Source organism: Mustela erminea, chromosome 8, assembly GCF_009829155.1.
Source record: "Mustela erminea isolate mMusErm1 chromosome 8, mMusErm1.Pri, whole genome shotgun sequence".
Classification (NCBI taxonomy): domain Eukaryota; kingdom Metazoa; phylum Chordata; class Mammalia; order Carnivora; family Mustelidae; genus Mustela; species Mustela erminea.
This window is the reverse complement of record NC_045621.1, coordinates 85,685,071-85,699,432: the sequence shown is the minus strand read 5'-3', so window position 1 is coordinate 85,699,432 and position 14,362 is coordinate 85,685,071. Positions and strand designations below refer to the sequence as shown.

The following is a 14,362-nucleotide window of genomic DNA, read 5'->3' as shown; positions in this document are numbered from 1 at the left end:
GCCAAGAATACCAAAGACCAACAGTAAAAGACAGTACTAATTTCTGTAGCAGGGAAGTGTGACTAACACCACAAACCTGTAATTTAGCAAACTCACCTAAGACAAACTGAATATAAAAGACCATAACTCTTATATCCATTATTTTTACCTGGGCATTTTAAGGCCAAGTCAGCAAGAGAGATTTCGATCAGAGACAAAGAAGGACTTTATTACTTACAACTCAGCAAACAGCGTAAACATCAGCATATTTGCTCCCTTCTTACTGAGTGATACTAAGGGAGGTGACCCCCACAGGTACAGTTAAATTGTGTTATGGGGGGGGGGATCCGGCACTTGGAGAATCTGTAAGTTTTATACTGGGAAATAAGCTTGCTGGTCCATTACCTGGGCTGGGGATAACATCTCTATCTTCCATGAGTACCCACTACACAAATATCCTTGCACAGATAATATGGGATAAAAGAAGTCAGTGTTTCTGTTTGCAAGATATACAGAAAATGAGAGACCTACAGAAAACTGTCTCCCAACACTAGCAACTGGTTTCACGGAAAAAAGCCAAAAAGTGAAGCACAAACCTAACACCTTCTGCCTTTTAAGACTATGCCTTTTCTGGAACAAACCCTGCCACAACTAATAAATTCCTAAATTACCATGACCTTCACATTGCTAGCCATTTTTTCTGGGGCAGTGTGGCCCTTTCTTTTGTGCTACGAAGGGACAACCCTTGTAGGCATGCACTCCAGTGCTCTCCAGGCATGGTTACTTGAGGTGAATACCTTGTAGAGACTGGTGTCTATTTATCATTTCTTTGATATGCTGTGTTTCAGGTTCAGCAGAACCAATGGCATTTGGTCCTAAATGGGTAGACCTAGCTATCTGGTTGCCTGGTGTTGTGGGTTAGAGTCTGAGATGGAGAGGAGATTGTTGGAAGAGAAGTATGACACAATGGCCAAATCATAAACCATAACTCCATTAAGTCCAATTTTCATATTGAATAGGCAATGAAATTGTATTACCTGTCTCATAAAATGGCAAGAAAAATCAATATGTGCCATTTCTTCATGTGATGAATGTTTCTCTTTCCTCCCTGCTGTTGCTACCCACAACATTTTACATTAGCATGATAAGAAACATTGCTAAGTGTGGAATGGGCCTGGGTCTTCAGAAGGTGAGTTCTCATATCAGTCAGTGAATATACTGTTTAAAACAACATTTGTCATTATGACTTAAAAAAAAAAAAAAGCCCATAATAAGGATAGAGTAAAGCAACATTAAATTACTGAAGAAAGATTTCTTCTACCACCCTGTAGGATATCTGGGGATAGCAGTCAAGTTTGTGTTACATAAAAGAAAAAGTGTTAGATCTGGTATTCACTTCAGCTCTATGTGGCTTAGTTATGTGGTCTTGATTAAATTTAACATCTCTGACTCACATGTTGATATTTTGAACAGGGAGAATAATCTTTGTTCTGTTCTCCTCATAAGTTCATAATAATTATTAAAATTAACAATGTACTATAAGCATATGAAGGCCTCAGTAATCATGTCTGATGTAATTGTGAAATAGTATTACAATTATGACAATATTTAAATCAAAGTAGAATTTTTTCATAATATTGATATTGATGAATAAGATCAATATTTCTGTGAGTTTCTTTCTTTTTTTTTTTTTGTAATATAAGGAGTCTTATCTGATTGGTCAGAAGACAAAATTCACATAAGAATGAATGACATTTTAGAATATGTTAGGGTAATCTAAGTAATACCTTTCCAACATTGTTTTAATTTCTCTCTAAATTTTTCTTTTTTCTTTTTTTTAAGATTTATTTACTCACCTTAGCAAGCAGGGTGGGGAGTGGGGAGAGGGGTGGACAGAGAGAAAGCAGTCAGGGGAGGAGAGAAGGAAAGGGGGAGAGAGAGTCTCAAGCAGATTCCCTGTTGAATATGGAACCCCACACAGGGTGGATGCCATGACCCGGGGATCATGGCCTGAGCTGAAATCAAGAGTCTCATGCTTAATTGACTGAGCCACCCAGGTGCCCCTCACTAATGTTTTTCTTATATGCACAATCCCCATATATAACCAAGTGATGACTAAGTGTTTTTTTTTTTTTTTTATATTTCTTGGAGTGTCTTCTATATTCTTCATCTCAGTCTTCTGTGATAATATCACCCTTAATTTATGACTCTAGTCATAATACTACTGTTTTTTCTTTTTGACAACTGGGAAATTTAATAGGAATCAACAAATATACAGGAGGTGGGTAGTAGAGAAAAGGTCTTTGTCTCCACATGTGACTAGAGCAATTCATGCAAACCATGACCTACAAAATGATCTATAATATCTGCTTTTGTTTTAATAAAATATGGATCCACAGTGATTCCATGGATTTTAGCCACCAACACTGGGAATCAGTGCACCCAAGTACTAGCCCTCCCCCACTCTTTTTCTAAGCAAATTCCCTCACCACTAACTTATATAAGTTCTCATCTTGAAACTGGTGATGGCTGACACAGAAATATTTCTAGGATCAAAACTGAAAGCAGGTAGATGTTGTGGTTGTGAAGCTAAGAATATCACATGTGCCTGAATTGAATACATGTCGAGGTTGCTGAGATTTGGTTCATTGAGCAACTGGGTGACTGACATATAGTTCAGCTATGACTGCACACTTGGAATTTCTTTTAGCAACTGAATAGGTGCTGTGTGTGTGTGTGTTTGTGTGTATTTATAAGACAGTTGCCCAGCAGAGTTAAAGAATCAGGTGTCATTTCTTTCCTCAGATGCCAAGAACCAGCTGTCTCACTGGAGTGCTGTTAGCTACATTGGAGGGAACAACAGAGAATGATAAAGAAGGTAAAAAGAAGTTGAGTGAAGGAGTTTGGTTGAGTCCGGTTTCTTGGATAAACTACAGTTAGTCAAACATTCCAGAATATCTGCTTGCTAAGACTCAATTTGTGCAGGTCTGAGTCACTCTTTGGGATATTGTTTAATGCCTAGACTAAGTATTTTTTATGAATTTCTAAAATTTTAATACAATTGAAATCAGAGTGCCAGGTTCATTTTAGCTCCTTCCCACCAAACTGAGGGGGCAGGGGCTGCTTCAGTTATTCTGCCTTCTCTTTGTCTGTGATGACAAGATATAAAGGGTATCTGCTGCACTGAACTTTAGACTTCACCTTATTCTTTTATATATATATATTTATATATATATATATATTTGATCTCAGCATATTTGGCATCCTTTCACGTAGCTGTGAGCAGAGAGTGCTTGATTTTATCAATTCTATGAGGCATGGCTTAGAGGGGCACAAAATAGCACGAGTCTGGCACCATAAGCTTCAAGAAACAAAGAATAGACTAAGTATTCTTGAGTGTTTCCTGAGCAATGGAAAGTCATGGTGGTATGTGCGAATGGTTTGAGTCGGTAGCTCTCAAATTGTAGCAGGCATCAGAATCATCTGGAGAACCTTGAAAGCAGAGATGACTTGGGCCTATCCCCAGCGTTTCTGTTCAGAAGGCCAGGGGCAGGGCCTGGGAATTTGCATTTTTAACAAGCTCCCAGGTGACGTAGATAGCACCAGTTGGGGGACTACACTTTGTAATCCATTAGAATCTCCTTGTTTCCATGTGTGTATTTTATAATAATCCTATCAAACTGCATATTCAAATCTCTATGAGTAAGCTCCAGCCCAACCCTCAATCCCCAACCCTTCAAATAATAGATGGGTGGGAAGTTAAAGTTCTTGGGTGAAAGTGACCAGTGGAGAGTCATGGAAATGAAGTCCATGCTCAGAGGGACTGCTCTCTTTAAGAGCCTGGCTGGCTTATTTTGAAATAAGCTGAATTCTACTACTTGTGGCAGAAACGATGAAACACAAGGTTCTCTGATGACAAAAGTGATGACAACCGACCCCCCAGATGATGGTCTTCACTTGTAAATATACCATGTGGAATTGGATGGACTCAGATAAGAAATTAAGAAGGATCCTGTAGGACAAGGTGGAAGGTCTGTATGCCAGGCACTTGCATGTCCCCTCTCACTCTGCAGTAGCCTCTAGAACTTTTCCTTTAATCATTTACTCATGTCATCATACATCAAGTTGTGGTTGAGTACCTACTACATTCTAGGAATTGACCTAGATGCAGGGCTCATGACGAGATCGGGCATAGTTTCTACTCTCGTGGTGCTTCCCTCTCAGTGTGGGTGGGAAGAGATGGAGAGAAGAAGACAGAAGGGGAGAGCAAGTGATGATTGAGAGTGAGGTAGGGAGGGAGGGAGAGAGACAGAACATGAGCAAATAAATAATCCAGAAAAATATCCCGTAGCATAAGTAAAGTGCAGAGAAATAAAACAGTGATTTGATACCAAAAGACAGGTTACAGAGTGGCTATTTCGTATTGGGTGCTCAGGAAGGTCATTCTGGATGACATTTAAGCTGTGATTTGAATGACAAGAAGGAGCCAGCCATGTGAAAGATCAAGGGCAGAGGGAGCAGCTGGTGTAAATGCCTCAAGGTGGGACTGAGGGGCAAATTTAAGGAATGAAAGATTGGTGTGGCTTGATCATCCTGGGATGGAGCATGAATGATGCCAGATGAGGCTGAAGGACAGGCAGGGGCCACTCTAAAGTCATTAATGGGATTTAAGTGTAGGTGTGAAAGACAAAACTTTTGGCTAGTAGTCATCTGTTGTGATTGGTATCTTGCTGCTGCAGTGGACAAAACACCCCACAGAGTGGGGGACAAAGTAGAAACAGATGACTAGATGGGCATCTATGTCAGTAGTACAGGGGAAAGGTGATGGTGGTACTGACTAGGTGTTGTGAGTTGGAAAATAGATTCTGGAAAAATGTGGTTGATTAGGCCTTACCAATCGTTTGAATATGTGTAGAGAATGTGCATTAGGGAAACAGAGGCACCAAGAATTATCTCCAAGGTCCTTGCTATTCAATAATGTGATTTGAGGACCAGCAGCATCATATCATTTGAAACTTGTTATAAATGCAGAATTATCTGCTCTAACTCAGACCTACTGAATTAGAAGACCACCAGGTGATTCACATATTCATTAGAGTTTGGGAAGCCCTGTGCTTGAATATTGTTTCAGTCTCTAGGGAGATGAGTGCTACTTACAGAGATGGAGATTCCTGGGGCAGAAGTCAGTTGGGATTGGGAAGAGGGACTCATACTTTCTCTTTCATGTGTGTGAATTTTGAAAGTTTTATTTGGCATACAAATGAGGATCTCAAGTAATGATTGGTTATGCAAATTTGGATTTCTGGGGGATGATCATGGCTAGGGATCAAGATGTTGGATTCGTTAGCTCATGATCCAGCGAATGAATGGATGAGTTCACTAATCAGAGTGTGTAGATAGAAGAGAGGGTCAGGAAGGAGCTGAGCCCTACAAAGTTGAGAAGCCTACACTTAGCTCAATTCAGATATAAGTTGGTAAGTTGGTATTTTTATTAACTAAGCCCCCCCTTTTTAAAAAAGATTTTACTTATTTATTTGACAGACAGAGATCACAAGTTGTCAGAGAGGCAGGCAGAGAGAGAGGAGGAAGCAGGCTCCCTGCTGAGCAGAGAGCCCGATGTGAGGCTCGATCCCAGGACCCTGGGATCACGACCTGAGCTGAAGGCAGAGGCTTAACCCACTGAGCCACCAAGGTGCCCCAATTAAGACCCCTTTTAAAGATTATGTACATCTTTTGTCCTTCCAGTCCTCTGCAATGGCTCTCTGGATTGTGCCCCATTTCTGTAGTTAGCCAATGGCATTTGTACCGGTGTCTATTTGGATAATGTAAACTTGAATTTTAAGGTTTTACCTAAGAGCTTTTTACCCAGCCCTCTCTGACTCTGGCCTGGTTTTGGATGCCAATTCTCTATTTCTAGAAAATGCTCTGAGCATTGAGAGTGACAATCTTCTCTCATCTTTCTTTCTTGATGGAAAAAAGCAGCCAGTGATGTGACTTGATTCACATCTTTCAAGATCAAAGTACAAAAGATGAGGGAATCAAAAGTGAAGAAGGAAACTGGAGTTTGCTGGACTGTCCAGAATGATTCTTGAACCTTTGTTTGTACGCTAGAAGGAGGCAGAGATGACAGTTACATGTGGGAGTCCACCTAGGGAGATTTGGCTTGGAAATTAATTCTGACACATTGTTTTAGACCAGATAGGCTAGGTAATATTGTAGCAACAAGCAACACTACAATCTCAATGGTTAACCAAAATCTTAGTGTTATTTTCAGTGATGCAGATCTTCTGCTGGCCCAGGCATCTCTCTAGGGGTCCTCCAGTTGGAAACCAAACATTCTGGGCTGTTTCTACCTCATGACACTTTTCTCTCGACATGAGGCTTTAGGGTTTGTCTAAGCAGTGAAAGAGAACATTAGGGATTATGCATTGGCTCTTAAGTACTTCCTCCCCGAAGTGGCCTCCTTGTCCCAGTCCACTGGCCAGCATTAGTCATAGTCCCACTCAACTGCAAAAGGGGCTAAGGAACTTAGTTTTCTGTGTATCTAGGAATGGTTGGAAAACCAAAGAGAGCACTAGCAATGTCTGTTACAGACACCTTTGGGAAACGTCCCTCTAAGCCTCATATTCTTTGACATTCAGATGCTGAGGCACATGGGGTCTGGCCTAAGTGGGAGGTGTGTAGGCAGAGGGGTGAGAATTTGTCCTATTTTGAAGACATGCACTGATGTCTTTATCCCTAAGCCTGTGTGACAAACTTCCAAAAATTTTTCTTATATGCCATCTTGGCCCAGAGACCATTAAAGAAAAACAGACTAATCTCCTTATAGCCATGAGTAAATAAATATACTTTTACGAGATATTTTATAAGGTAGTTAGGGACTTTGAATTAAGGGCCTAGATCTGGATCCTCCTAGTTACAAAATAGGCAAGCATGGATTTATGTATTTTTTAATTCTATTTCTTCCAAGGTTGGTCACAGGATTCAACATTAAAATAGAGTCCACACAGCAATGATGAATCAGAAGGGGAATGTTGAAAGCTTAGGCGCATATACGAAGGATAAACTGTGAGCCTTCTCTGAAGGGCAGGAATGGAATCTTTCATTTAACACATCTTAGTTTGTTATCCTGGGAGCAAGTTTGATACCAGCTTCTCATTATGGGAATAGCCATCAGGCTCCACTGCCTTACGAATGTTATATATATGTGTATACAGTCTCACCTCTAAAATTTCAAGGTAATAGAAAGTAATCTAATTATGTGGATAATTAAAAACAACCAAGTGGAAGTTTAAAACTTGTACTTTTATGACTGCAGAGGAGACTATCAAAATGACAGGGTGTCTGGATGTGATCGTTGCACGCACTCAGATTAAATGAGTGCATTAGTTGATTGTTTCTGGTATGAAGATAAGCAGAGAAAAGTATAATAATGTTGGCATTTAAGTGGACCTAATTAGGCTTCAAGTTTAACACTCCATTAAGATGAATGGGAAAGGGTCACCCCTGTTCAAGCTGTGGCATTGTCTTAGTGTGTCTGGATTTTGCCTCTGAAGACAACAGTCTGTCAGCATACGTTCTCACAGTTACCCCTGGAAAGCAGACTGGAAATTTAATTCTTTTAAAATTAAATCTCAGATTCTGGAGGCCACAGTGAAATCCATGGGGAGACCTTAAATCTTTAAGTTCTGCAGCTGTATTGGTCAAACAACAACAGTACTGATAATACTTTTCCTTGTCTATAGGAACTTTCCTGTGCAGATTTTAGTTTGACCTGAATATGATCTGCTGAAACTAACAACCTCCAGTTTACCACTGAAGGACCCTGTCCGTAGAAGGAGGGAGTGACTTGGGAAAAGTTACAGAGCAGGTCACTGGTAAAGCCAGAAATAACATGGAGGGACTGCTCAGTTTTTGTTGCAATAGTTTGTCATCCATCAGGAAAAGGGAAAAAGGAATAATGATCTCATCTACTAAACTGAGTGCACATGCATTCGAAAGAAAACCCAGGAATCAAAGGGCAGCACAGCACAGTAGACCTGTTTATAGGGAGATGACCAGGTGAGTCCTCGCATCCTGCCATATGGAAATTTGGCTCAGTGATAGGCGAGTAGGAAAAACCTTGAGTTATAACAATGGCCAAGGTGCACAGATATGGCCTGAAAGTTGGGAGACTCTGGAGCACATTCATAGTCATCACCTAAAGAGCCACAGGGTTACCCCATGCCTTTCACTGACTGGATTTGGAAACTAGATTTTTGGATATTGCTTAAGAAGAAGTCACATATGGTTTGAGTTGAATGGTTGGGTAACGGTTGTCATGATTTTCTGATTCTTTGGAAGGTGGTATGGCTGTATCTCCATTATAATCACAGAGCTGGCAATTTATAATTCTGGTTATGCTATATAGATTTCATTCATGTCATTGGACGATTTTTTTCTTGCTAAAATTTAGTTGCTTCTTTTTGAAATTGGTGAGATGATATACAGCCTGCTTATCCAAATTCTTTATTTTGTGGTTGTGTTCTGCAGTACAATTGTAGAAAGGAAGTTTTGGTACACAACCGGTGCCTAGATAGACCTATTACTATGTCTAGCTCTTTTCTAATTGTGAAATTATTATAAATTTTGGAATTGTTTAAATGGGTCCAATTGTAATAAAACAATGGTAGTATGTTTTTATTAATCATTGATCATAGGCTTTTGGAATTGGATGGAAGGAAATTTGGCTCCTAGAGCCAAATAATTACTAATACTGAGATTCATTATTTCAGATCCCTGACTGATGATGTGCTTTAGCTCAAACATTTCTAATAATGGAGAGTTGAGAATGGCACAATCATTTCTAATGTTGATCATCTTGAATTATTAGTTCTTTTCACTCTGTTTTATAATATCTATACTTACTGATACTAATCTGACTCTGAAAATACAATGCTTCTTCTATCTGCTATTGATAGCTTTCAGATACCTGAAGCAAGTGATCATGTTAGTCCCTTTGTTTTCTTTTTCATTCATTATAGGGCATACAGAAGTTTTCAGAAACTTTTCTTCAAAGTTTTCCCCCTAGTGTTAGTATTACGTGAGGATTCAACCTAGCTTATAAATGTCCTATGATGTTATCATTAATACTTGGTTATTCTTACTCATTGAGAACAGATAAGTTAGTATTTGGAATGCATTCATTTTCACAGTGTATTTTGGCTTTTAAATTGTTTTTGTTTTAGGTAAAATGAAATTCATTTGGGTCTATCCTATTAAATATTTTCTTTGTAGTAAGTTATTTATAATAAATTTGCTCCAAAATGAATAATTTAATATCATTTCCAAAATGCATGGACAAGATAAAAACCTGTAAGTGGGGTCCCTGGGTGGCTCAGTGGGTTAAAGCCACTGCCTTTGGCTTGGGCCATGATCTCAGAGTCCTGGGATTGAGCCCTGGATTGGGCTCCCTGCTTACTGGGGAGATTGCTTTCCTTCCTCTCTCTCTGCCTACTTGTGATCACTGTCAAATAAATAAATAAAATCTTTTTTAAAAAAGATAAAAACCTGTAGGTGACAAAAAGAAGTAAGTAGAAAAATAAGATAGAGATAAGATAAAATAAAATAAGATAGAAAAATATAAAATACAATTATGAGGTTATTACGTACTTATTTGTGGTGGGTCCAAATTGGATTCTTAACTTGTTAGCAGCCAACTTAAAGAAAGAAATAAGATCAGTTATGAGACTAATAGCATCTAAAATGATTCAGAGACAACTGGAAGAACCTTGATTCTTCATACTGAGCCTGAGAACACTTTTTCCTGAGTTTGCAAAGAGATGACTCTCTATGATGAAGTAAGAGTATCTTCAACAACATTTTGCTAATGAATTGCACAACAGATTTCACAGGATTCTTTCAGGATAAAGTGATAAAAATTCCCCAGTGCAATTGCCTGGTACTTCGTAAATGCTTGTAATGGTTAAATTCCCCCCCCTGCCCCAAGAAGTTGAAGTCCTAATGCCTTGTACCTGGGAGGGTTACTTTATTTGGAAATAGGGTCTTTGTAGATGTAATCCGGATAAAATGAAATCATACTGACCTAGGGTGGGCCTCATCCAATATGACCGGTGTCTGTAGAAAGAGAAGCGATACAGACAGAGACATCAAGGGAATATGGCCATGTGAAGATAGAAGCCGAGACTGAAGTCATGTTGCCGCTTGCCAAGGAGCACCAGGGGCTCTGAGGAGCTGGAAGAGACAAAGAAGCATCCTCTCTTCCAGCTTTCAGAGGGAGTGTGGTCCTGCCAACACATTGATCTCGGATTTCTAGCCTCCAGAACCGTGAGAGAAGACATTTCTGTTATTTTAAGCCACTTGATTTCTGATACTTTGTTATCCAGGCAGCCCTAGGAAACTATACTGTGCTCAATACATATTTATTAATGTTTGGATGAATTTTATGGACCACTTGACTGATAGGAAAGGGCTGCTCAGAAATTTAGAGACTGCTATGATCGACTAAGAATTAAATGGATATACTCTCACTGGATGTATTTATAGTCATTTCTATTTTCACTAAAGTCAGCACTTCTGCATAGAAGATTTATTTATTGTGGGGTTATAATTAATAAACTATGATCAGGAGGTTTAATGTGTAGATTTGGCCACTACAAGGCACCATTTTGTTTCCTGTGACTTACAGCTAGCTCTTCGTAGAGCTTTGTGCAGTATCCAGCACAATAATAATAAATAAATAATAATAAATACCAATAAATGTTTATTGGAATTATATGGTAAATTCTATTATTACATGATTAATAATGAGGGTAGAGGAAGGTCTCATCCCCAAATGCCATTATTATTATTATCTTTAAAGATTTTGTTTATTTACTTGAGAGAGAGAGAGCATGAAAGGAGAGAAGGTCAGAGGGAGAAGCACACTCCCTGCCAAGCAGGGAGCCCGATGCAGGGCTTGATCCCAGGACTCCAGGATCATGACCTGAGCCGAAGGCAGTGGTTTAACCCACTGAGCCACCCAGGTGCCCCCTCCCCCAAATGCCATTATTATAAAGGAGACATATTACACCTATATATTTTAATTATCAGTGTCACAGGAATCCTGTTACTTACCCTTGTGAGTTTTACTAAGTATGGGTGTTCATGCTTCTTTTTCATTAGTCCTTTCCTCAGAACACATACTCATGACTATAATCCTTATCATTTCCTACTATCTTCAAGAAATCAAATAAATCAATGACTCCCTAAACATCGAGAAGAAGAGAACATGAAAAATGAGCCAACAGGAAAAGCAAGGTCTTGATTCTGGTTGGAACAGAGTCTACCAAAGTTTTTGCAAGGCCAGTTTCAGTGTCTCGAGTACTGGCTTTTCTCCTACTCCTCTATCCTCCAGGCAGTCAAATGTTATGATAAGATAAAGGCAGCCAGGAATGGGTCATCTGCCCACTACAAATTATGAAAGCTCACCAAGCACAGATGAATATCATGCATGATGAGCTCATTTGGAGAAAAAAGATTTCACGTTCTTTTCAGTAACCTAATATTTTATTTGGAATGATAAAGCTTTTGAGAATTACTGAACTCCTATGCATGGTCGTACTTTGAACTTGAAAAGGAGAGATGAGGTCTCTCAGGTTTTCAGTGCTGGAGTTATCATTCTGGACCTGAAAGGAAGGCATGAAAAAGCCGAAAGAAAGAAAACAACAACAGCAACAAAAAACAAAACCAAAAATGTCATGGGCAAACTCTAGGGGAACCCATGGAAATACGGAGTGCTTGAATGCTCCTGTGTTTGCAAAAAGTTCTGTTCTATTCATCCGTCCTAGGCTCATCCCACCGGCAGTCCCACCCCTGTCAGAAATATAATGGAGCACAATCTCGAAACTGCCCTGCCCTTGCAACATTCACAGGTTCTCTCTCCCCCTAAATTTGAGCGGAGGCACTTTTCCTTTCTAAAGAGCAGCATCTGGCCTCTTCGTGCGCTCATTTGCATGCCAATACTGGATTGCTCTCCCAGCGCACAGCTATTTAATAGTGGTGCTGGTGTCCGAGCTCTGGGAACAAACCAAATGGTTTGGGTGTGCTTTTGTGTGCAGTGCGGGTCGTTGCTACAGTGTGCTTATTAAGAATAGTACACATTCATTATAACAAGATTGCTCTTTTGCTCAGGGGCCATCATGGCGCATTCTGTAAATGAATTAACAGTAGCATGCATTTGTGTATTATGGGCCCAGAAGATGCATTTGTTTATTAAATAAATCTGCAACACAGAAAGTATAGTTGGAAAAAAAAAACTAGAAAATAGAGTGCGCATGTACAGTAGCTATTTGTTTTTTTTTTTTTTTTTTGAAACCTCAACGTCTTGGCGAGTTTTCCTCCTTTGTTTCTTTTAAATTACCAGACATCATAGGCCACACTATAGACTACCAGCCTGCAAAAATTGATGTTAAAAAAAAAAAAATTTAAGTTGCAGAAGCACAAAACATTTCCAGAAGTGGTTCTGTAAATAATCACATACCTTTAAAATGATTTAGTATTATGATTCTTTTGTTTCCCTTTAAGTTCTCTTATTTTTCTTAAAGTCATTTGTTATTATTTTTTAACTTAATTTTTATTTTTGGCTAAAATGTAGCTTGCATTGCATATATAATTTCCCACATTAAACTCTGTTCTCTGTTGAAATACAAACTCTGCTTTTGGGACATTCAGCTAATATTGATCCATCTATTTCCAACCTTTTGGCCCAGGTATAGCTAGTGTAAGTATATTAATAAACATGAGTCTGTTGGATTTTATTCCTGTTCACTAATGATTTTTTAAAGCCCAGTGGCTGTTCACAATTGCACTGAGAACTCAGAGTATGGTCTTAGCTGTGGCTATTCGGTATTTCTTTCCATTTATATTTTGAATATTGCTGTTTTTAATATGTAATCTGGTATGTTGTTCACTGAAAGTATAACAGAAAGAAAATGGGAAGATTTTAAAATAGGAAATGTTGAGAGTCTAAAGCCACAGCTGGGATAGTAGGAAATCTATTAAAATGAACTGAGGAAGAAAAAGGAAAGAAGAAACACTCCTAGTCCCAAATTTTTGAAATTCTTATGTTGTTTAAAGGATGAATGCGTTTTACAAAGGCAAACTAATTTCATATTTGATTTCTTGAAATAAATAATAAAATCCAGGGATAGTAAGTAAAATTTGCCAAAATATTTTAAAAGTGAAAGCCTGGTAGAATGAGGGGATGAGGATTTCATAGATTTTTTAGCTTAGCAAAAGATCTATGACACTATTAAAAAAACACCCAGCTAATTAGTACATCTGCAATCTAAAAAAGAAATGTGTTTTGTAAGAGAAATGGCAGGACTTATATAAAAGATATCCCACATGTAGCAAAAATACATAGCTGACTGAGGCAGGATTATACTTTTCTTTCCCATGGAATCTTCAATACTTCCCATTTTGTCCTTAAAAAATAATATTCAGCTCTGCTATTTGTTGGGGGGGGGGATCCCCAGCAAATCAACAACCTACCATTGTAGCAATTGATTTGAGAATTACGTAAGGGAGAAGAAAAATACTAGAAACTCGGTTCCTTTGCTTTCATCCTTTTTTCTTGGGGAGGGGAGGGCAAAAAGCTCAATTTTCCAGAGCATTTTATTTATTCCACAGCAGCTTTTAGAGAGGCCAGCCAATCAGAAAGTCTGTGAGGGCCCGGGCCCAGACTCAGTGCTGAGCTCCAAATGTGATTCCAGTCCTGACAGGGGGATTATAGGAAACAGATGACTTACGCTTCTAATTTGTGGCCTTAAATTGCAAACAGAATTTCAGGAGTCGAGCAGAGTAATAAATGGCAATAGAAAAAGCCACACACAGCCAAATCAGTATGTGGTGGTTGTAGGTTAAACTAAATGGGAAGAGACAGGTTATGATGGTTCAGTGTATTACAGAGAAGAAAGTCTTAAATTACCAGTGCTGAGAGGTATTGCTCCGCGGCAGACAGGGTGGACTGCGCAGTCTACAGATATCCCAAGCAGAACAATAAAAAAACAGGTTTAACATAGAACCTGTTGCTGGAGGAATCATTTTTTCCCCTCTTTTAGAAATGGAAGCGGTATTTTATGTTTGTTTTGACCTCTGCTGTATACTTAGCCCCTTCACATCTGTTTTCGACCGTTGCCGTTTTTCACACCAAATTAAATGTCGAGGAGTCAGATAAAATAAGTTCAAAATATGTCCGAATTATTTTTGTTGACTTCCAACAAATGTCTTAGTAACTCTTTTCACATGGAACGATACCATTTAAATGCCAGCGTAGAAAATTATTTTCCTTTCAACATTTTAGGAGCTAAAAGAAGGAATTTTGAGGTGTACTTAAACTCGG

General features: G+C 38.9%; 1 pseudogene; it reads right to left on the bottom strand.

Annotated features, from left to right (window-relative positions):
• Positions 1-3,060: 3,060 nt before the first annotated feature.
• On the bottom strand, positions 3,061-3,298 carry LOC116597896 (annotated as a pseudogene).
• Positions 3,299-14,362: the final 11,064 nt, after the last annotated feature.